This window comes from Apteryx rowi, unplaced genomic scaffold (assembly GCF_003343035.1).
Source record: "Apteryx rowi isolate R43461 unplaced genomic scaffold, aptRow1 scaffold_190, whole genome shotgun sequence".
NCBI lineage: Eukaryota > Metazoa > Chordata > Aves > Apterygiformes > Apterygidae > Apteryx > Apteryx rowi.
The window spans coordinates 746,838-768,334 of NW_020448197.1; the positions used below are offsets into that span (position 1 = coordinate 746,838).

General features: G+C 46.5%; 1 long non-coding RNA gene across 11 annotated transcripts; it reads right to left on the reverse strand.

Moving 5' to 3' along the window:
• Positions 1–294: 294 nt before the first annotated feature.
• On the reverse strand, positions 295–20,608 carry LOC112964417. Of its 11 annotated transcripts, XR_003252966.1 has the most exons (5): positions 20,224–20,608; positions 19,165–19,748; positions 15,282–15,877; positions 12,488–12,747; positions 10,563–11,802 (listed from the first exon to the last, which is right to left on the reverse strand). It is a non-coding gene; the product is annotated as an uncharacterized LOC112964417 (long non-coding RNA). The 11 variants fall into 11 exon arrangements; XR_003252959.1 differs by lacking the exons at positions 10,563–11,802; positions 12,488–12,747; positions 15,282–15,877 and adding exons at positions 295–869; positions 3,391–3,693 and having other exon boundaries at positions 19,563–19,748; positions 20,224–20,591; XR_003252961.1 differs by lacking the exons at positions 10,563–11,802; positions 12,488–12,747 and adding an exon at positions 879–3,693 and having other exon boundaries at positions 20,224–20,604.
• Positions 20,609–21,497: the final 889 nt, after the last annotated feature.

A 21,497-nucleotide genomic window follows, 5' to 3' on the forward strand; every position in this document is an offset into this window, starting at 1 on the left:
GGAGGCGGGAGCGTCGCGGGCCAATCACCAGCCGCCGCCCCGCCCGCCGTGACGCGCGGCCCCCCGGCGGCGGCCCGCCCTCGCTCGCCACTGGCTCGCTGGCCGAGAGCGGCCTCGCCCATTGGATACTCCAAACGCCAGGAAAGCCGGGCGGCCCGCCCGCTTGTTTACCACCCTTGCCCGGCTCGAGCTGGGGGAGCGGCCTCCCCTCCCGCCCCTTTCCCCCAGCCTGCCTCCCATTGGCTGCTCGCAGTGCCCCGTCCCCGCTGTGATTGGCCGAAGGGGTCCAGCTACTTTGACTAAGGCGTGGGGGAGCGGGGCGGGCTGAGGGCGGCTCTGAGGGCGCTGCCCGTGCGGCGACCCCGGCGGGCGGGAGCGGGGGCGGTGTCGCCTCGGACACTCACCCTTTGGGGCACCTCAGAAGAGCGAGAGCCTCCTCTCACCTGCGCTGCCCCACATGGTCAAACCCGTGCTGGAGGGTCAAAGTACCCCAGAAGGGACTTGGTCCCCTCGGGTGACCCAGCCCCATTTTTCCCAAATGGCAGAGGCGGCACAACCTGCGGCCTGGCTGGCATCGCCTCATGGCGCAGCCTGCCTGCTGCAGCCGAAGGAGCTGGGGCTTCACAGAAAGGTGCCAGGGAGGGACTGTCTGGGAACCACCTTTCAGTCCACAAAAAGTTTCTTTCCTGGTCTCCATCAGTCTGAAATCAACTTCTGCTTCGAAGCACTTGGGTCTGAAGCCCTTCTGAACATTTAAATCCTCATCACATGTGATCTTAACCTTCAAAGTACCGTACAAGCATTAACCAAGTCTCATGCTCTCCCTTGTAAAATATTACTGTGCCAGAGCTGGAGATCGTGAAGTGTTTCTGTTCATAAATGTAAAAACAAAACAAAAAATATCTTTTACAGATTTAGCAATGAAAACAAGWAAAGAAAAAAAAGCCACCATCCAAAACAGAAGTCATCCAAGCCAGTTCAGAAACTGAGCTAGATGGGTGGAGGAGTTTCACCGGAGCTTGTGTTTTGATGCTGTGACTGTGAAGCAGAAGAGCTGCAGCAGAAGGAGGCTTACAGGAAAGGGTGAACTGCAGCCACAGAAGCAGTGATGTGACTAAACTGGGAAAAGCTAAAAGMGAACATTTTGTAGGCTGGAAAGGAGCTGGAGCTGTGAGGAAAGAAATCATTTGCTGTTTGCATCGTCATGTACTCAGGGAAACAGGAGCGTGTTCCTTCTTTGTAAATAACTAAAACTACAGAGAAGAAATGCYGATTCGATTGCTGGGTCTCACGGGAGCAAGTTGCAGGGCCCCACATTTTGAACTGCAAAGAATCGGTTACACTGCCATTTTCATATTAAAAGTGCTATAAGTGATAAAAAGCAGGCAGGCAGAATAGCTCTAGCAGTAGGACTAAGGAGCCCCTATCAACCAGCCTGCGATCACGTTGCCTTGTTCTTCCTTACACTTGCACAACGGCTGCAGATGTTCATCTAGTTGAAATAAAAAAGTAAGCCCTGTGTTTTTACATCTCTGGTGGCTGCCCTGTGGACCTTGAACGCAACCACCCTAGGAGGCAAATTTGCATCTTGATTATTTGTTTTTCTGAAATGTGTTCTTTGAACCATCCCCTGCCGTTTGCAGGCAGGACCAGCTCAGCCTGCACAAGGAGGAGGTACAGGCACCATCTCCTCAGCTGCCGTGTGCTGCTTCCTCCGGAGCAGCTGCAAGAGGAGCGGAGAGCGCCCTGAACAGCTGCTCTCCCATCCCTGCCCCGTGGCTGCACCACGAGGGAGAAGAGAATAGATTTGGCTGCTCCGTTTTGGCAGGTCACTCTGGAGCCTTGGTGAGCAGAGCAGASGCTCCGCAGGCTCCTCCGAGCCCAGGGGAGCTCCTTGCAAAGGATGTTTAATTTTTGCTTCTTTGCACGCCTTTTCAGGGCAGCTCAGGAAAGGGGAGAGAAACCTGCAAGCCAGCTCCCAGTTATAGCTCTATTATTTTGAACATCGATGCAGTTGGAAGGGCTTTTACTGCTGCTCTATCTTGTGCGTGTGTCCGTGGCCCGCAGGGACCATGCACCAGCAGGAGACTGTGGCTCCATGGGCTTCCATCGTTCCTTCTCCCGACATCTAACACCCTGCCTCGGCCTTGCATCGGAGGGAAAGAGYCCTTCTCCCAGTGGGATCTCCTCTTCCCTGGGGAGGTCTCAAGCAGCAGACTGCATTTTGTCTCARGCTTATAAAAAAAACCCAAAACAGCTCCAGTATTGTGGTGGTGATCCCTTGATCTTACAGATGGCCCCAGGACCGAAAAGGTTAGATAGCGCTGCTTTCTAAGAAGATTTGGGGGCATCAGGGAGGATAATAAAATAGACATCTGTGAACAAACCAAAGGGATATGTCTAGCTTTTCATTTTTTACAGCAATGATAGAAAAGTTGAAGGCTTATCTTTTAATTAGATTAAATTAAGAAATCCTCTCTTTGTTTTGCCTGACACTGTCTTCAAGGTAAATGCTAGAAATTAAAGGTTTTCTAAATTAGGTTAAATTAAGATATCGTTAGTCTTCTTAAAGAAGACAAAGCATTGTCTTCAAGGTAAATGTTTAATTACATTTTTAAAACAATTTAGTCCATGTAATAACAAGACAGAGAACCCTGTCTCTGCCTTATGACTGCAGTTCCAGGCAGAAGCCATCTAAACTGAGAAATTGGCATTGAAGGAGTTAGGAGGCAGAGTGTAATTACTGGAAAGATGGGGATCCTGCTGCATTATGATTCCTGTTTTTAGCAGAACTGGAAGAAATAATTTTAAGAAAATTACTTTTTTATGACCACAAGAAAAATAGAATTTAATATCTACCTTTCTGTGAGGAGGAAAACTACAGAGTGATAGATAATACTCAAGGCAAAAGAGTTTGGCAAGATAATTACACTCAGGCCTCCAGCCTATCTGTTAAAGTAGACTTGATTTTTTTTTTCCTCTCTCTCTCACTCTAGAAAATGCTCCCATTTGGGCTGCAGGAGCAGTCAGGATGTCTCTCTTGTGCTGGAATAGCACTCCGGTTTTTAGCCAGAAAGCCCTTTCCGACTCTCAATACCACTCAGACCTGTGATTTCTAGACAGCATGGCAAAGGAAGGCTACAGCAGGCAGATGGAAGAAAGGCTGAATCACTGGCAGGCAGTTTCAGAGGTAACGTGGTTAGTACTGCAGAAAAACAGCCTTGTTTCATTGGAGTAGAAAGTGATAGTACATTTAAATGCATCTTTAAAACAGGCCAGCCACAGCACGTAAACCAGACGCTTAAACTTTGTTGATAGCTACTACAAAGTATAGACAGTGACAACAAAACCTGATGAAAACGCTAGTTTTAAAAAGGAGAAATCCTTTACCTCTAAAAGAACAAGCACAGCAGCTGACAGAACAAGGTGCCATTTTTGAGCGCGTAGTTAAAAGATTTCTGACATTTTACTCTGGTGTGGAGCCTAAGTTGTTGTTCAGCTTTCTGAAGCCTGATCTTATGCGATGAGGAGTCCCCCGCTGGGAAGGGAGGGTTCACGCTGCGTAGGATGGCTGCTGGCTGTTCCCACCGTGGGCTCCTACTTGCATGTGGCCCAGCGGGGAATGTTTCTGAGATGACCAAGCTTCTGAGGCATCTTCCCTCTTTGTGCAGCCCCAAGGCTGCTTTTTCTCACCTGCGTACGGCAAGGGCTAATGTCTGTTAAAAGGCTTAGATATGTGTAGGCTCTCAGGCCCACTGCAGCTACCATCATTTTATCTGGTCGTGATCAGATAAGGGGAAATCCATACGTTTAAACTGGCTGATACATTATGCAAGCAACAGCCCTAAACTTTCTCAAAGCAGAGCTCATCCACACACAGGGAGGCCCTGATGGCCTGTAATGACTCAGGACAGAAGAGATCTGGCTGATAGTGATTATTTTAAGGTTTTAGAAATACAATCAGAGGACACAAGGCTCCTGAGAAGCCTAGATAATTAGGAACTTTGCTATCTGCTATGTGGAAGTGAATTGCAGTTGCACAGTGTTCATAGTAGCTTGCTTTTAACATAGGGAGAGTGTGCTGTTGGCTTGTGTTACTTGAGGAACAGAGCGTAAAAGCGTGATTGCTTGTTAGATTAGACCATGTGCTGACTGGGAGCACTGACAGTGTTTTGGTAAGAGGTATTCTAATAAGACACCTGGAAGGCTAAATTGTAGTAATAGTGTAACCATGACAATGTCACTGGAGTTACATATGGCCAGATGAGTACTGCTAACAGAGTAAGATCCCTCCAACCACAGCCTGGAGTACTGACTTATATAATGCAATAAAATTACTGTATAAAATAGATGAGTGAGGGTGTAAAAAGACATGTTTAAGGCATGGTTCTTGAGAGCAGCCTTCCTCTTCTTCGAAATGATCCTGTCWGCAACTACTGACCATCTTGTGCTGCCAAGGGGGAGGATAGCAAGGCTGTAAGTAACAGGAACAGATAAAGTGATAGTGGATTTTGCTCTGATTTGTGCCTAGTCTCATTTCATATAATTTGTGCTGTGCAGACATAAGGTTTTCATATGATAATTTTCATGTGATAAACCTGCAAAGCACAAGGCTATTGACCCGTTCTTTTTACCAGTGAAGAGTGATGCAGAAGGCAGTTCCTGTCTATGCAACTATTGAAATGTTAGTAGCAGCTAGAGCCAAATTCATAAAACAGAAATAGTATATCTTGTCCCCAAACCTTTGAATTAAGGAGCATCATCATGCACTGACCAGCAGGTTTGACTGCTTTTCTTTTAACTCCATATTTCATATATACAAGATACTAATTATCTGAATTTAGACTTACATCCAGGGATATGTGAAAGTCTTGCTGAGAATTCAAATGGGAGTTCTCTGCTAGCAGAAGAGAGAGACATTTGCACAATATAAAACCCACTACTACCTCACACAGACTTACCAGTTTCCTAAGAAAAAGGAGGAGGAAAAAGCCACACACATTTGAAATAAAAATCAGTTTTACGTTTCTTAAACCAGAACTGCATAGAAATGAGACAAAGAGCTTTCACAAGAAGAGGAGTCTTGCTTAATTATGGTAGAGGTCTGTGTCTCAAAAGTCTTAACTCTCCTCTGCCAGGGAAAATCCAAAATAAGATGAAAAACTGTGCAAAAGCAGAAACAGCAGAAGGCGCATGGAGCAAATGAATGGAAACAGTACTAGTTTATTACTTTCCTGTAACATTGAGTGACTAACACAGCAGACTGCAAGACCTTTTTTCATTAAAATCAGCATCATCAGAATGAGCTGTATTCCATTTTCCCCTACTTAAGCGAGATAAGGGCCACAAGAATGCAATGAATTCACTGTTGTGAATGTGGAGCAACATCCTATTTTAGAAGGGTACAGAAATAAGATCCCAAGTGGAAAGCATCTAAGAATAATTTTCAGACAAGGAGTTGATTTGTCAGCAAATGCATTTCAGGTGAACTGGAATTGCTGGCAAATCTGTGCTGCACTTGGTAAGATGTTTTGTCTAAGAAAAGCAAAACAAAAACAGTATTTGAAAAATAGATGTATTAAGAAAACCCAACAATCTTGAAAACAATCTTAAATATTTGTTTTGGGTCAAAAATATCTATAGTCAATCCAAAATGAAGTTTGTGTAAGATATGGTTGTCCAGGCGGTATCCTGGAAAATGAGTTACTATCTATGTATAGGTAAAACAGGTTTTTTATCTCAAATTGTTTGGAACAGGAACATCTGCCTTCCTCTTCAGGTAAAATCTGGCTATTCAGATGACTGCAGACTTGTTAGGAAACTTTGAACCCTTTGGAGAGAAACCAGGAGGTAACGATCTCACCTTATGTTGGTGGGAACACCAAAGTACAGCTCAAAAATGTGCAGAGGGCCCCCCTATTGACAAAGCACAGGAAGTTTCCCAGCCACAGAAGTAACCAACCTAAATGATGCCTTCAGAAGTTGCCAGACTTCTGGGTAGTCACACAAGACTGGCTAGTCATTAAAATAAAATAGTCTCCCAAAGGGCAAATCTCCATTTCTTTGACAACCATCTGTGCAGTCCACTGTCAGTTCCAAATCCAGAGACATTCTCATATGCCTAAGACAGTCTCTTCTGCTCTCCTTGAAGAGTTGGACCAGGTTTGTTCTAAGCACACTGAAACAGATGCATATTTCACAAAATCCTCTTTCATCATATAAATGTATCCTTCTGCTGCTGCTCTTTAAGAGTGGATTTCAAGGCAAGCCAGGAAATAATGGCCAACATCTTCAAATGCTGGGAAGATTAATCATCATGTGGGAACATGTGGAGGAAAAACCTTTCTGTTCATCCTATTCATTGTCAACAGATTGGAAAAAAATTCTTCTGGTTCTGCTCTGTGTTTTGGCCAACGATGAAACACAGTTATACATTTTTCATTACCTGCCTCAGAGCTGTTATGGTTTATGTCAGCCCCACAAGCAACAGTCTGCTTCAGACCCGCTGTCTGAACCGTCACTTCTGTTAATAATTATGTAATGGGGTTAGTGATTTCATCAGGGCTTCTGTAGGGTGCAGCACTCTGGTGCTGAGTCTGAGGAGGGTCATGCCCAAAGGAGACGGTTTTAGATGTGAATTAGTATGTGAACTCCTCTGGGTAATAGATAAGTGCTCTTGTAATTTAGGGCAGTGACCTCCAACTTGTGGTCAGCAGACCCTTGGGGTTAATACACTGCTTTGTAGCAATCTACAAAAGATAACAAAGAAARACAGGTTCATATAAACCATATGGAAATCTACACAGAGGACATTTGTTTTCAGGAGACCACAAATCAAAGACTAAACCCCACCAATTTAAGGAGGCTGTAGAGAAACCTATCAAAATACCCATTACAGGACAAGCAGTCTTGACTTTTCAGCAAGAGATAACAATATAAGAAACCTTTGGATCAGATTATTAACTAGAGTTGTTAGACTTAATACCTCCATAAGCCATGTCCTCTGGCCATTTGTCTACAGACAGGGTAAGATACTGTCCAACATTCCTGTATTTAGGCTGGATTCTCACTGGCAGTTTGGGAAATCCCTGACAAACTCATTGGATTAGACCTTCAGCCCCTCTGAATTATCTTCCTGTGCTACTACAGTGATGTAGAGAGACCCCAAATCTGCTGCAAAGACACTGCCCTACACATGGTAAATGAGAAATCTGCACCATTATGGAACAAGCACATTCCTAATGTGAACAGATCCATCTTGCAGAGGAAAAAATGCCTTCCTACTTCCCTTGGTGCAAAGCTCATTTCCCTTAAACTTTAATGCTTTTGAACTAGGCCATTATGAGCCAGGCCAAGAGAAATAAAGACACCTTAGAGCATTTGAACAGGATAATGTAAATATTTCCATTACAGAGGAAAAGAAGCACTTCCAAAGAGTTAAAAGTCATTTAAACCATGTGCTGCAATGAAAATTCCAGCTTATAGCGCTATATATTGGCCATCCTCAGGTGACCACTAAGGCTCTGCTAAAATCATTTGTCAACTTTACAGTAACTTACACTGGAGGGTAAAGTAGGTCAGTAGATGCCCTTTGGGCAATTATATTAAGATTAATACCCAGGTTCCCAAGTATTTTATTGGGACTACTCAGATGTTACCAGCCTCTTTCTGTAGCGATCTCAAGCTTCCAGATTATTGATTGGGATAAATGCCTCAAATTTTTTGCATGTATCCTGGTGTTTAACAGGTGAAGTCCCTCCACAGAGACTTTCAAGGTAAGCAGGATTTAAACCTGTTTCAATGAAGCCAATAGTACATAAGGAGAAAAAAAAAAAAAAAAGAAGAAAAGGTAAGGTTAATGGGGCAGATATTCCAGCAGCTAAATATATTTCTATTCCCTACAGAGGGGAATAAAAGTTGTTCAAGTGCTTTGCTATGCATTGTTTTGCCAAATTAGAGAGTTATCCTTTTCCATATCCAGACATTAACCAATACAAAAAAGCAGAGATACTGTGGAGTTCACATTTCCAGAGTGGGAGTTTCTGTGTCAGATCATTAGCATCCAGACAAGAAATATTACTTAAGATTTTAAATGATGATGAGAAGTCATAAGCTAAAGCCATAAAAGAAGAATGTGCTCTTTGAAGACATGTTGGTGCTGCAGTCCTACGGTTTCTAGGTTCATTTTTTCCCCTAAAAGGCAGGATTGTTGCTCTTTTTTAAAAAACTTGCCTTGAATGCCAATCCCAATAAGGCCAAATCCAACTCAGTGAGTTGCCGTCTGCCTGCTGTACTTGGAGTCCTCCTGTAACTTCAGGTGACGATGGTATTCCATATTCCCTTGCACTGTGCTTCTTGGTAAACACTGACATATGTAGCAGGGGCTCAGTGTAGCCCAGAATAACTAGGCACTTTTAAGCCACCTTCAGGGTGAAGTTCCTCTCTCCTAACTTGAGAAACTGGCACCCCTCATACTCCCCAAGGGCAATTCATTGCTTTCTAAGGTCACTCAGATGAATATCTAAATTATCTTTATATTGGACCCTGGAGAGGCCAGCTTAGACTAGGCCAGTTTAGATTGAGATACATCAAACTAAAAATTTTGCCAGCCTAAGTTTGGTGGATAGGGATAGCCCATCTAACTCATGGGATGTGTAGGCAAAGCATGTCCCCTGTCACGGATAGAGCTCTCTGCAGCCTCACTGTCCTGGCATTGGCACTGGAGAGGCAATTCCACCCCACTGGCAAAAGAGCTCCATTTGCCAGTATGAGCAGCTTCTCCGCTATGGGGCTTTACTGGTGTAAGTGTGCCAGCCGAGCCTGCACAGCAGAAAGGACTCCACTGTGTACCGGTACTGTAAGAGATGGGAGTCAAAGCTGTGGGGTTCGATCCTCCAGTTAGCTACTGACTTCAGAAATGCCCTCCTCAGTTGTCTTTCAATTTTTCTGCGTCAGTACCAAATAAGAAAACTCACGACGCTTAAGTCCTATAAGGCAGGAAAATGCTTTTCCTTACCTGGAGTTTCTGGACTGTTCCAGGCCAGATTCACTGCCCTGTCATTTTCTGTCTAGTATCTAAGAGATCCCATGGAATGACAAATTTCCTATTTTGACCAATAGATCCAAATACATTTTTGAGGACATTTCTCTTTCCTTTTCCTGCTTTAAGCTTGTACACAGAACAATGCCTAATTCATACAAAGGAACGAGAAAATCTTCCATGGATCCTTGTCTGGACTAAACAGATCCTCTTCAAGAAGCTGAACAAAGCTTTGTACAGATCAGTGTTTGCTCCCTTTCCTGGTATATACGTCCAAATGAGCAAGTGTGATCACACTGCAGCCAGCAATAGTGTGCAAGAGATGCGGAAGAGCCACTTGTATTTCTGTGCCTTGAACTGGTGTATATTAGCACACATTTTTAAATACAGACCTCTCCCAAGCTACATCAGCCATGCATGCTGCATACAGATTAAAAAGGCTCCTACTAGGTGGCCAGGCTGTAAAATAGAAAATCTGAACTGGACTGAATAACAAATAAGGAATTATAAAAATGCCTGCTCTGTACCGGAAGTGCTTATGAGGGGCTCAGGTAGTTCTGTGGGAAGGGAGAGGTAAGGAAGCTCATGTTTCAGGGCAGTGTCTTCCCATTCCTGCTTGAGAAAGAAAAAAAAGCTCCAAAGACTTCTTGGTCAAGACATGAAACACACCATGACCCGCACACACACGGTGTCCTCTAGCTTGGCCGACAGGTTTCTGATGTGGAGCTGCAATGGCAACAGTCRTTGTGTTGTCAATATTCTCCCAGGTTTTGTTGCTCCTTGGAGCCAAAGTCAGTCAGGACAGGCTGAGTTTCCTTGGAGTGCAAGCCCATTGACTGCAAGCGCTGATGGGATATGGAGTTAACTCAGCCTAGCCGGCGCTGAGTCCATGTACTTTAAGTATCTTTGTAGGAGTTAACTAGCACTGTAGGGAGCTTGTAATTGCTTATTTTCTGGCTGGTTGGTAGAGGAAAAACAATGTCACCTACTTTGATCTTGGGAGGTTGTTGCTCTGTGTCTGCTTCAATTTGTCAAATAGTTTTTTCCAGACATCACTGACACAAGCCACCAAGTCCATGATGGCCCTCAAGGGCAGCCTGTGGGCTGCACGGCGCGGTGCTGAGGAGAGCAGACGGCTTGCAGTCAGCGTTCAGCATGCATGCYGAGGTGTGCACACACCCCATGCTCTGGGACTCCTCACTCCCCCCCAGTCTGTACCTGTGCCATCGAAGGAGCAGCAGCATCCAGTAGCATCTGAAATTGGGGCCAGGAAGAAGCCTGCACAGAACCAGGGAAGCCAGCATGTACTTGCCAAAGGCAAATTCAGCTCAGTCTTTAATGCTTTGTTAATGGCCTGCTTCCAAAGCTTTTCCTCCAGTTTGCTCAGGGCTCTTTCCATTTCAGCCTATAAAATCCCTGCGGCACTGGCATCAGAAGCTCTGCTAGATAAAAGAGGAGGAACTTCAGCCCTCAGATAGCCATTGCTGAGAGTCATTCTGGAGAGAGAAGGAAAAGTCTGGGGACAGAAGGTGAAATGACTGATTGCAGAATGCTGATTTACATGGAAAAAGCTCCCCTCCTGAACTAATTATCCAGCTTCTTGCTCTTTGAAAGGACTTTAACACCTAGTGGATCAAAATTCTGAAGATAGGGAATACAGTATTGTATCAGAGCTAGGAAGGTCTTTGAGATATAGGGAATTCTCCTTTTTAGCAGGTTTCCAAGTGTCCATTCTCAAAGGGATCTGGTAACTCAGATGGGAGTTTGGAGTTCAACACAGATGTTACCAAGTGACATCTTTGAACTATGCCTTTCTGTAGAAAAGCAGACTAGATGTTGATAATGGTTTCTTCTGGAACTATAAATTATTACACGCATTCTCACCACACAACTGGAAACTGCCTTTCCAGATATTGCATTACATTGTTACTTTAGCAACTCCCTGAAATAGCCTTAGTACCTCCCAACACAGATAAGACACCAGCTGATCAGGGCAGCCCACATTTAAAAGGTGCATTCTCACTCCTTGCTTCTGACTTTGCAGCCACAGCAAGAGACATCAGGCAGGTTATAATTGGGTTCACCTTGCTCCAGTTCCCTGGATTCTGGATACAGATCTCATCTCCCAGCTCCATCCCTTCTGGCTCAGCGTGCAGTTCATAACAAGGGTTGGAAAGCAAGTTAATCGCTTAGAAGAGACTGATTCAATGGCACTTAACTAAAGCTTGCAGGAGCAGCATAAGGGGAGAAATGTTGACAATGCAAGGCCAAGACTGCACCTGCATGCACTCCAAGTAAAGGAGGCGATCAGTTTGCAATCATCAGAACTGATTCACTTTGACTGATCATGGGCCAGAGAGAGGATGAAAAGAAGTAGGATCATAATATCAGCTGGGGATGAAGTTGCGTTGTGGGGACATAGGCTATAAAGGACCTCTGGGGTCAAAGAGTCCATTCCCCGCTATCAGAGGCATCACATCACAGAACCTCCTTCATTATCACAGAGAGACCAGCTGTTCTGCAGACATCTCATAAATCACTGCTTGTTGCAAAAATGCACGGGCGGGCGCCCTCGAAAGCTCTGTGGTGCTCTGGGTCTGCACAGAGCCATGTGGCCGTGGCAGTTGCAGGCATCCGGCAGTAGGCATCTGGGGTTCCCCATGGGCTTTTGGTTGAAACACAAATGCCTCATATTCTGAATTTTGCTCTGAGGAAGCAATACTTTTAAACTTGCTTGCAGCTGTCTCTGTCATCTGCTGCTGCTGTGTCAGGTATGAAATAAAAAGATTTAATTTTGAGCTCAGCAGTATTGCACCTTCTTATGCAATCTGGTTAACAAGATGAGGGAACACTTGTAATCGAAAAGATCTGTCTGAGTCTGAGCTGGCTCTTTCTTACTCCTGGCCTCTAGAGAACGTGCTCTCATTTTGAGAACGTAAAAAGCAGAACTGGAGAGGCACATAGCATAAAGGGCAGCGGGAAGCACCTGTGAAATATGATCAGCAGGGCTATTCAAGTTTCTGCTGTCATAATTGTAAAGTGACTCATGTGCTAGTACCTATCTGAAGTTTTTAAATAACTTTACTAGTAGCTTTTCCTGTTCTCTTGTCACATCAGGTCAGATCAATATATGAATTGGGAGACCACAAAGCAGCAAGTAACCCAGTATCTGACAGTCTTACCCCAGAATATAGTCTTGAAGCACTGGCTCCATACCATGCCAACCAGCTGCTGGACCATGATGTTTTGACTGAAATGAAGAACCAAGATCCACCCTCCTGTCACCCTCAAAAGAAAGGTCTTACCCTCCCAGTACTGACTATTTTCAGGCATGGACAATCACATTCTTCTCATTAGCAGCGCACCCRTTCTGCAGGTCCCAGTCTGAAGGACCCCACAACCCCACCATGCTACCAGCAAAGCACTTGCAGGTACATCAAAACTCACTCAATAAGCATGTTCCTGAAGATTAAATCCAGCCCATTTTAAGGAGCAAATCCTGGGTACAGCAGCACAGATCCATCTCACTGCCCAAGGACATCCCACAGGATGACATACTCCAGAGTACCTGAGGGATATGGCTCCTCATGTTTGTTTAGTTATTCCAGGAGGTGAGACACCCATGTTCAGGGAAGCTGTGAGTCAAAGAGCTSCACCTACAGATTAGGGAAACCTTTGTGCTAGACTTCGTGCTTTATGTACAACAGCTGGGAGAGAAATGAGGACAGGGGAAATGACAGCTTTAATGTGCTGTCTTGTGTCAGAGGTCAGCACCTGGTATTCTTTATCATCTTGTGTGCTCCACATAAAATAAATATTTCTGACTCCTGCTGGACCCATGAATTTAATAAAGCTATGTGAGAATGAACTGGATTATCTTCTGGCTCATGCATCAACCACAAAATTATAGGTTCCTGTTATAGACTCTTTATTAAAAGGTGATTTCATGGGAGCCATAAAGGAAAGAGGATGATTTTCAAATCTGAGCCGGATCTGCAGGTCCAACAGATTTTTTGCATCATTCTCAGTCCTCCATCTCTTTACCACCCACCTTCTATCACTCTTTTCTTTTTTTTTAACTTGCATATGAAACCAATTGGATCTGAAAGTCACTGACAGACAATACACCCAGTTCCCATAATAGCATCTGCCTGACATCACCCTGATGACAACCATATTCGAAACCTGAATGCTGCCTCCTTGGAGCCTACTCTTTTTCCAATGATGCAGTGCTTACATGACCCTTGCTCACAAACACATCAAAACAACAACAAAAAAAACCCAACATGTTTTCTTGGTTTTTAACATTCCTTTTTTTGGGCTGGCCTCAGTGAACTACAGCCACTTGTCCGCACGTCAACTCTTATTCTACAACGGTTAAGTGATAAGCAGTATTTTATATTTTTAAAGACTGCCTCATTCCACAGTAATTTGCATGTTCTGCAATATATATCCTCCCTGAATTACAGCCACCTCTGGGGAAAAATGCAGGAAACGACCCAGGAACACAATGGTAGGAAACAAAGAAGCCAAAAGATTTAAAAAGCAAATCTCTGCTATTACTGAATGCGATAAGATCTCTGGTGCATACAAGCTTTGGTTTAAGATCTTGTTACTATGTACATGGACATTTATTAAGTTTCTGCTCTTTACCTAAGATTTCCAAGAGAGCCTGTAAACATGGTTTACTACCATAATTTCAGTTACAACATAATAATACATGCGTTTAAAGGAAGGCTACCAGCTGTTTCTTTTTTAATATATAAAATCTTTCTGGCTGAACACTTTCAACCTACTATTAATCTAGATGTCGCGTGTGATTCCTATAATTGAGATCAGAGAAAAAAAAGTCTATTTCATCCATCATGTTTGTTTCTCACATTTGACAGCACTTCGCATGTATCAGTAGGGCTTTTTCATGATTAAGGGGAAGGATTTTTTTTTTTTCCCTCCCAAAGAGTGGGAAACTATAACTGCTTCAGACCAAAAGTCGCCAAGAAGGCTCAACTGTATGCATGGTGCCTGAAAAATATCTAGGCACAGTTTCACACTAATCACCTTTTAAACATCAAGCATCTGCTGAAGTTGTTTCCTGGTGATGACAACTAAGAACTTTTAAAGAACAAAATACAAATAAGCTTGACTCCAGCTTGTAATCTAACAAGCAGATTCCTGATGCTACAGGCTCAGCAATCTTTCCTCTCCTGTCGTATTTTCCCCCTGAAAACTTCAAGACAAAATTTACATTGGCTGAACTCAACAGAAATTCTCCGGTTTTATATGGCATAACCAGAAGGCACCGACTTGAATGAGAAAGACTTGTATGAAGTAAGGCTTGCGAGAGCAAGCCTGAAACGCTCTCCCTCTGGGTAATGAAGCATGCTGGCAGTTATTAGGTTTAGATCTTTCTGTAGGCAGCATATTGATGGAGAAAGCGCTGTGTATACAATTGTTTATTTGCAAAAAAGTAAAAAAAAAAAAAAATCTATTAAAATCCTGCACCTCTGGGACTGTCTTTGAAAGCATGTGATGTGACTCTAGTAGAGAAGTGATCAGCCTGTAATAATTTAGATGTTCCTGTTGCTATGGATACTTTTTTTTTTTTTTTAAGTGAAGCATACCATTATAATTTAAATTTCCAGTAAGAAAAAAGGTAGCATATTAAAAGTAATAAAAAATGCCAGAAACATAACTGTTTTATTCTTTACTGTCAGTTTTACTTGTGCTGTGACAGTATATAGATGCGATAAAATTGCCACGTCTGAGGAGATTTAGTACTTTTTACACATTTTATTACGTTAATTAGACCTGGGGCTCATATGCTCGGGCATGTGATACTGAGGCAACAGCCCAGTGACAGGCCTAGTGCTGAGATGTTGCATTAAAATTCATGCYGCTGAGCAGGGGAAGGGAGGAGGGTTTTATCTGAAACAAGACCCGGCAAGCAGCAAGTTTGGGGGCTGTCACAGCAGGATTTGGGTAGGGAGATGGAAACACAAAGGTATAAGCCAAATAACTCCGCGCAAGTACCATAACCAAGGCGTTTAAGCAAAAACTTTGCCTGGAGTGGTGTCACCACGAATGCGGTTATTAACAGCCGAGACAGAAACTGCCTCTGGGGTTAGCGGCGAGAAGCCGTCTCTTCGCAAGCGGCATATCTGGAGGAAGCTGGCGTCAGGAAAACTCAGCCCTGGGACTCGTTTTCCCGGGGGAKTGTGGGCTGTGAAAGATGAACTCTCACCTTCAGGCTGGAACTTTCCTTAGGGAAGAAATCACCGACGGCGACGCCGGGAAAGGAAAAACTCGGAGGTGCGAAGTGAGCGATCTGTGCCCGAATTGGCAAAGCGACTGAAACCAGCCCGAGGGAGGGGTACTCCTCCGTCTCAGGGGTTCATTTGAGACGGAATTAACAGCAACATTCAAATTAATGGCAAAATTTGCTATTCCTCTGGTAATCACAGCAAGGAAGAAAGGCAGGAAAGCAGTATCTGATGGAAATCACCCGCTCTGCCCCGAGCGGGGGCTTCTTGGTGGCACAGGTAACATTGTTCCTCCTTCACTACCTCAGCCATGACAGGAGTCTTGGCTTGAGTCTGTGGGTTTTAAAGCCAAGACTTAAAAAATCCATATTTTCCCCCTCTCTCTTCTCTTTTGCAAGCTGAGAGCAGCTGGGTAAGTGATAAATCACAAGAGTCAGCGGGGATTTTGGAGCCAAAACTTGAAGAGGTTGCTGTTTCACAACCTGACTCTCTTCTGATATTTTCTTTTGCGGGGAAGGGAGCGACCCCACGGCCCTGACGTCAGAACGGTGACGTTGGTTATAGCCACGGCTGCCTTCTAGAAGGAAAAGCAAAAAAGAGGAGGGCTGGAGGGTGGCACAATCCCTGCCCGAGAACGCAGGAGGCACCGACTTCACCGGAGCTCACGTGCTGGCTTTGCTGGCACGACTCCACTTCTGCGACTCCCAGTAGCTTCCAAACAGCCCCTTGAATCACGCCGCAGTGAACAAGGAATAAGAGCTCATCTGCAAAGGCACATCTTTGCTTTCATTGCCGAGGCCGCGAGCTTTCCGGCAGGTTACTGCCCCAGGAGAGGCTCAGAGCTGCCGAAGGTGAGCAGCACCAGCCTGGCGGGACTGGGAGACCTGGGCAGGCGGCGGCAGCTTTCCGCTCTGAGACGCCAGGCTGCAGGCCAGCTCCATCTGAACAGCGTATGGCCCCGCTAGCGCGGCGCTAATCCGCTTTGCAGGCGGCACAGAGGCTCCCTTTCACGCCGCTCGCCCAGGGAACGTGCAGGGAGCTGCTCCAGGCCCATCCTGGCGAGCAGGGGGAGCGAGAAGCAAACCCTGCCACGCTCTCCCGATTCCCTCCCCTGCAACCGCTTCCGAGGAAGATCAGAGCCCGGTGAAAACGGGGCTAAGTGTGTGTCCAGCATGAGAGGCTGGTAACACTAAATTAACCAGCACTTGATCACTAATTACCTTCTACCTGCACGTTTGATTCACTGCGCACCTGCCTCCAATCTTCCTGCCACTTGCGATATCACTTACTGGCTCCAGATCACTGGCCCCATTTACACTCCCATTTCGGAAGACTTCCTCTTCCTGCAGCTTTTAATGACTTGACATCTCTTCTTTTTGTAAAGCCAATATTTCTCCTCTGAGCCAAGTACCAGCTGGAGATGTTTGCTTTTAGCAGGGAAGAAAAATAACAACCATCCCCAAGCAACCCACAACACTGTTTCCCATTATCCTTCCCCTGGGCATTAGAGGAGAGGTGCTAAATAAATGAAGTAATGCAATATTAAGACTCCCTCTGTCATAAGCAGTATCCACTCGCTCCTGATAAATTGCTTGCAGTCAGATGCCAGCTTGCTGCTAAAAGGACTTTCAAGCCGAGGGCTGATTTGCTAGGAGGAAGCAGACGCCCTGCTCCCTTCGTGTTTGCACCATGTAATATTGTCAGCTTCTGGCTCTGCTGTCTGCAGCTGCCATGAGGCCCACGGTGCAGCGTGGTCTCCTTGGGCTGCCCTCCATGCCATGCACAAGGAGCACGTCTGGGTCCTCCCGAGCCTGAGCCTATGTTGTCTTCTTCAGCTCCCACCGTCTGACATTGCTTGTGCTGCCTCTGCAGAATGAGCTGCTCCGGGAGCGTTTTTTGCAAGGTACCTAGCAGAGAATGGGTGCAACATGGGCAGCTTCTCCCTGAAATTACCACTAACTTGAATAAGGGAGGAATTTAGGCCCAGTTTTCAGGGAACGCTGGACCAGAGATSGTCAGTAGGATTCCTCTGAAGGTATTGATAAAACAAAATAACTTTTTCACAAGTGTATACATTTTTAGCACTGAAATCACTGCTTTTTCAGGAAAAGGTATTTTCATACATATAAGTAATCTGTCATACCCCATGTTATTAGCGAGGACCGAGGGTGGATGCAGTTCTCTGCAAGTCTGGCATGCAGCCTCACAACCACCTGTGAAGGGAAGCTTTGACGAAAACCATTTGCTAACACTGAATCGTTTCTCTGGTCTCCCACTGCAATATCATCTCCTGCCATTAAGTGCTGCAAACCTTGGAAGAAGTTCAAAAGCCCAGGAAGAGTCACGCTTGCAAAACACCCCTTCAGCACTGTTTGCTGACCCACGGTGAGCTTCTCTTGGGCTCCCCCCTGCCCTGGATCCCAGCAAGGCTGGCTAAAAGACTTCCAGCAAACATTGCCGTTGCAGAGCGTTTTTTCTGGTTCAGCTCCCCTTGGCTCCAAAAGGAAGAATCTCATCAAGGTCTGACAGTTTACTTTTGCCATTGCAGGTAGCCACCACGCAACGCTGGAGCATAAGAGTGGAGTAGGTCAGTGCTCAACCAAGACCCCCCTGCATTCCCTCCGCAGTCCTCCATCCTCCCCTGAGCCAACCTGCACACGTGGTTCTCCACGAGGGAGGTTATTCCTTCCCACTCCGCTTCTTTCAGAGTGTAGAAAGCCTTGAACAGCAGCCCACAGCTCCCAGCACCCTGGGGCTGGCTATAAAAAACATAATATACCATTCAGGTGTTCAGATGGAAGGTTGCTCTCCATTTGTGCTTATAAAAAAAAAAAGAAAAAGAAAAATCTGGGTAATGATGGCCCTACAGCTCTCACTCAAGCTTGACACGAATTTACAAACTGTTGGCACTCCAGGGAGAAGGGAGGGAGGAAGGAGAAGTTCAGACCTCAGCACCTGCTGCACTAAATGCTTTCGTCCTTAACAGGCCAATGCTTCCTTATGCACCGGTGCGACTGCAAACGGCCTGGCACGCTGCGTCTGACATCCCTTCTCTGCAAAGTCAGCGTCACCCCYGTGCGCGGGCAGGGAAGCCAAGCCGCAGGTGTCCGGAAAAAGCGGCAGGGCAATGGCGGGAGGAGAACGCCCGATGCTGCAGCTCCAGCACGAGAGCAGCAGCATCGGGAGCCGCCAAACAAAAAAGGCTGCTTGGTACCACGCAGGAGAGCAACGTCGCCCAGCTCTGCGCCAGGCCAAGGGCAGGCACAGCGCTGCCGTTTGGCAGCGTTTCCCATCCCTCCGGTGTGAAAGGTGCCCTGACCCAGCAGCGATGGTATCACATTGGTGCCCAGCTTCCCTGAAAACAGGAGAGCGTAACCCACCTTCCCGTGCCCCTCGGCAGTAGAAACTCCCTGGGACAGTAAAGCAAGACAACAAAATGCAGCACTTCTCTTCAGGGAGACGTGTCCCTGTTCGCTTCAGACTTCTACAAGAGGCCCCTGGAGCTGCTCTCCTCCTCTTCCTTTAATCATACAGGTGTTATTTGTGCTCTCTGTCCTCACAACCTTCCTGCAGGCTTTTACTCCCAGCCTCCCTCCACCTCAGCGTGCCCTCACCTCCGCCTGCTCCTCTCACCATCTCCCCTCTTCCGTCATCTCAACACGCAGCCACCGCAGTTATGAGCATGAGCATCCACGCAACAACCGCAACGCTCCTCTGCCATTCCTCCCGGCAGAACAGCTCCCTCATGCCTCAAACAAATCTCTCTGGCAAAAACCTAGGCCAAGATTTGCAACGGGCACCATGAGCGTCCAACCCAAAGCACCGGAGAAGAGCCTGCGTTTTTAGAGCATCCTGAGCACCTACCTTTCAAAAAAACACACGTCACCGGAGGCATACACTGCGCCTGGCAATGGGGGGGCTGCTTTTGGCAGGCTGCTCTGGTGCTGCAGGGACATGGGAGCCCCTCGAGTGTGAAGAAAGGGCAATTTCTTCCCCAGGTGGGACATATCACAGAAATGCCCGTGCAGCCCTTGCAGGAGCTGTGTTAGGGACGGGGTGACTCCTCATCCTAGCTCAGCTGGCCGGGAAGTGGGGCTGCAGGTGGAGGGCAGCTAACCAGCGTGCTGCACCAACCGCGAACGYGAGGCAGCTGCTCTGGAGGCAATTTCCCAAAGGTTACACTCTTGGCAAACAGGAGCAGAGACAAGCTCCCCTCCCCAAAGCAGGGATTAATGACAGACCCTCCTGCTCACGTCTTTCACCTGCTTACTCAGTCCTCGTTCATCAAGCCTTCGTCAGCATCCTTAAGCAGGTTTCTCATGGAGAAAGCAGGAGGCAGAATTGCTGATGATCCACCGTCAGGCCGACGAGCTAACATTTGATCTCAGCAGCCTCCCAGGCAGCAGACGCTGTTTAATGCTGCGACTCTCCTACACACATGAGCGATGCTGGAAAGAGGAAGCAGAGCCCCCAGTCAGCCGCTTTTCAATTTCAGAGCTGGATTTGGCCCCAACTCACATAACACCACTGATCATTACTCAAGAGCATTCATTTAATAGACAGGAAGCAGGAAAGCTCAATAAACTTAAGATCTACATGTAAACCGTTCCTGTAACTTGGCAGCAACAGGGTGAGTTTGTCATTGCAGTCTAGGGGCCAGAGGGGGTGTGTTAAATGAGTTAGACAAGTTACAGTGCCAGCGGCTAAAGAAATTAGCTGCCAGCCACGTGGCTTGCAGCAGCCGCAGCTTTCATTACCTAAGCAGTTGCTTTGAGGAGGGAGATTGAAGACGGGCTTTCAGTTAGCTTCCTCGCTCGCGCTGGCTACCGTTCCTAGGATGGATGGAGTCATTAAGTCCTATATCYGCCCCAGGCCAGTGTAGGCTGCCAGACCAGCATTTCGTAGCAGAGCTACAGCGCTTACCTGAGCCCAGACCATCGCTTCTGCTGCTGAGGCTGCTCAAAGAGAGTGAAAAGGACACCAAAGTCATTGCACATCTGCCAGCGCAACGTGTTGGGGGGATGAGCGGAGCCACAAACTCCCCCAACTAGCATTAGATGGTGCACAGCTCCTGTCCATTTACCATGCGGATCTTGGCAGCAATTCACAGAGAGGTTGGCAGCTTGCAGATAAAAAAAGGGAAGGTTCCTGCTCCCGGGAGCTCAGCCCGTGTCGGACCGAGGGTCTGCATCGCGCTGATAATGGCTTACGCCAGGACCAGCCGGACTGCTCCGAGGTCGCTGTGCCCGCCTGGAAGGCAGCGGGGAGCAGGAAGCCGAGCAGAGAGTATCATAGAGGTTATCAACCTTTTAACTGCTGCCGTCTTCTAGGAAACAGAAGCGTTCAGATGTTTAAACACTTCTTAACGTTCAGAGCCAGACGCCGAGCCCTGGCAATGAATCCTCTGGCCCCGGTTAACGGCGGAGGCTCAGCCTGTGTTACACAGCTCAGGAGGGAGCGTGAAAGCTGCTCAGTCCCGCAGCCAGCCCACCTAGCGGGACCTGCTTTTTCAGGGCACAGCTGGATATTAGTCTACGGAACAAGGCAGCAGCGCAAAAATACCCCTGCAGGTATCCCCTCCGAGCCAGGCCTCACCACAGTAAGCCCCTTCCTTCCCTAGAACCGCGCAGGGATCAGAAACAGATGCCGAAAGTTTCTAAACTGGCACTTAAAGAAAGGTCACATCAAAACTGAGAGAACAATTTGTTCCTCGGCACCTCCATCAGTTATGCATGAAAGCACAGGCTGTTGGTACTTAGTACTCATAATCTGAGACATCACTGTAGACAGGAAAAGGCAATTTAAACAGAAAAATGAACTTTTATGGAATTTTTTTTGTTGTTAGCATGACACTGCTGAAGGAGAGGCATCTCTGCAAAGTCCCATTGCTCTGCCTCCGCCTGCAGCCCAGCTCCGATACGCCCAAAGGGAGCATGGCACGAGTTAAATCTATTTGTCAGCATCCCCAAATGAATTTCTACCTTTGCTTCCCTGACAAGTGTTAGCAGCATGATTAGACAGTAGCTGCAGGAGCCCAGCGTCTCCAAGGCTTGCAGCGAGCAAAGACAGGAATTGGAGGGGGAGGCAGAACACACAGAGAGGTGCAAGGTTCTCGGTGCTGTTTTTATTTAAAAAGCAACTGCACAAATTAAATTCCCCCCAAGGGAGAAGTACTTTGCACAGTGACTCAGAACCTC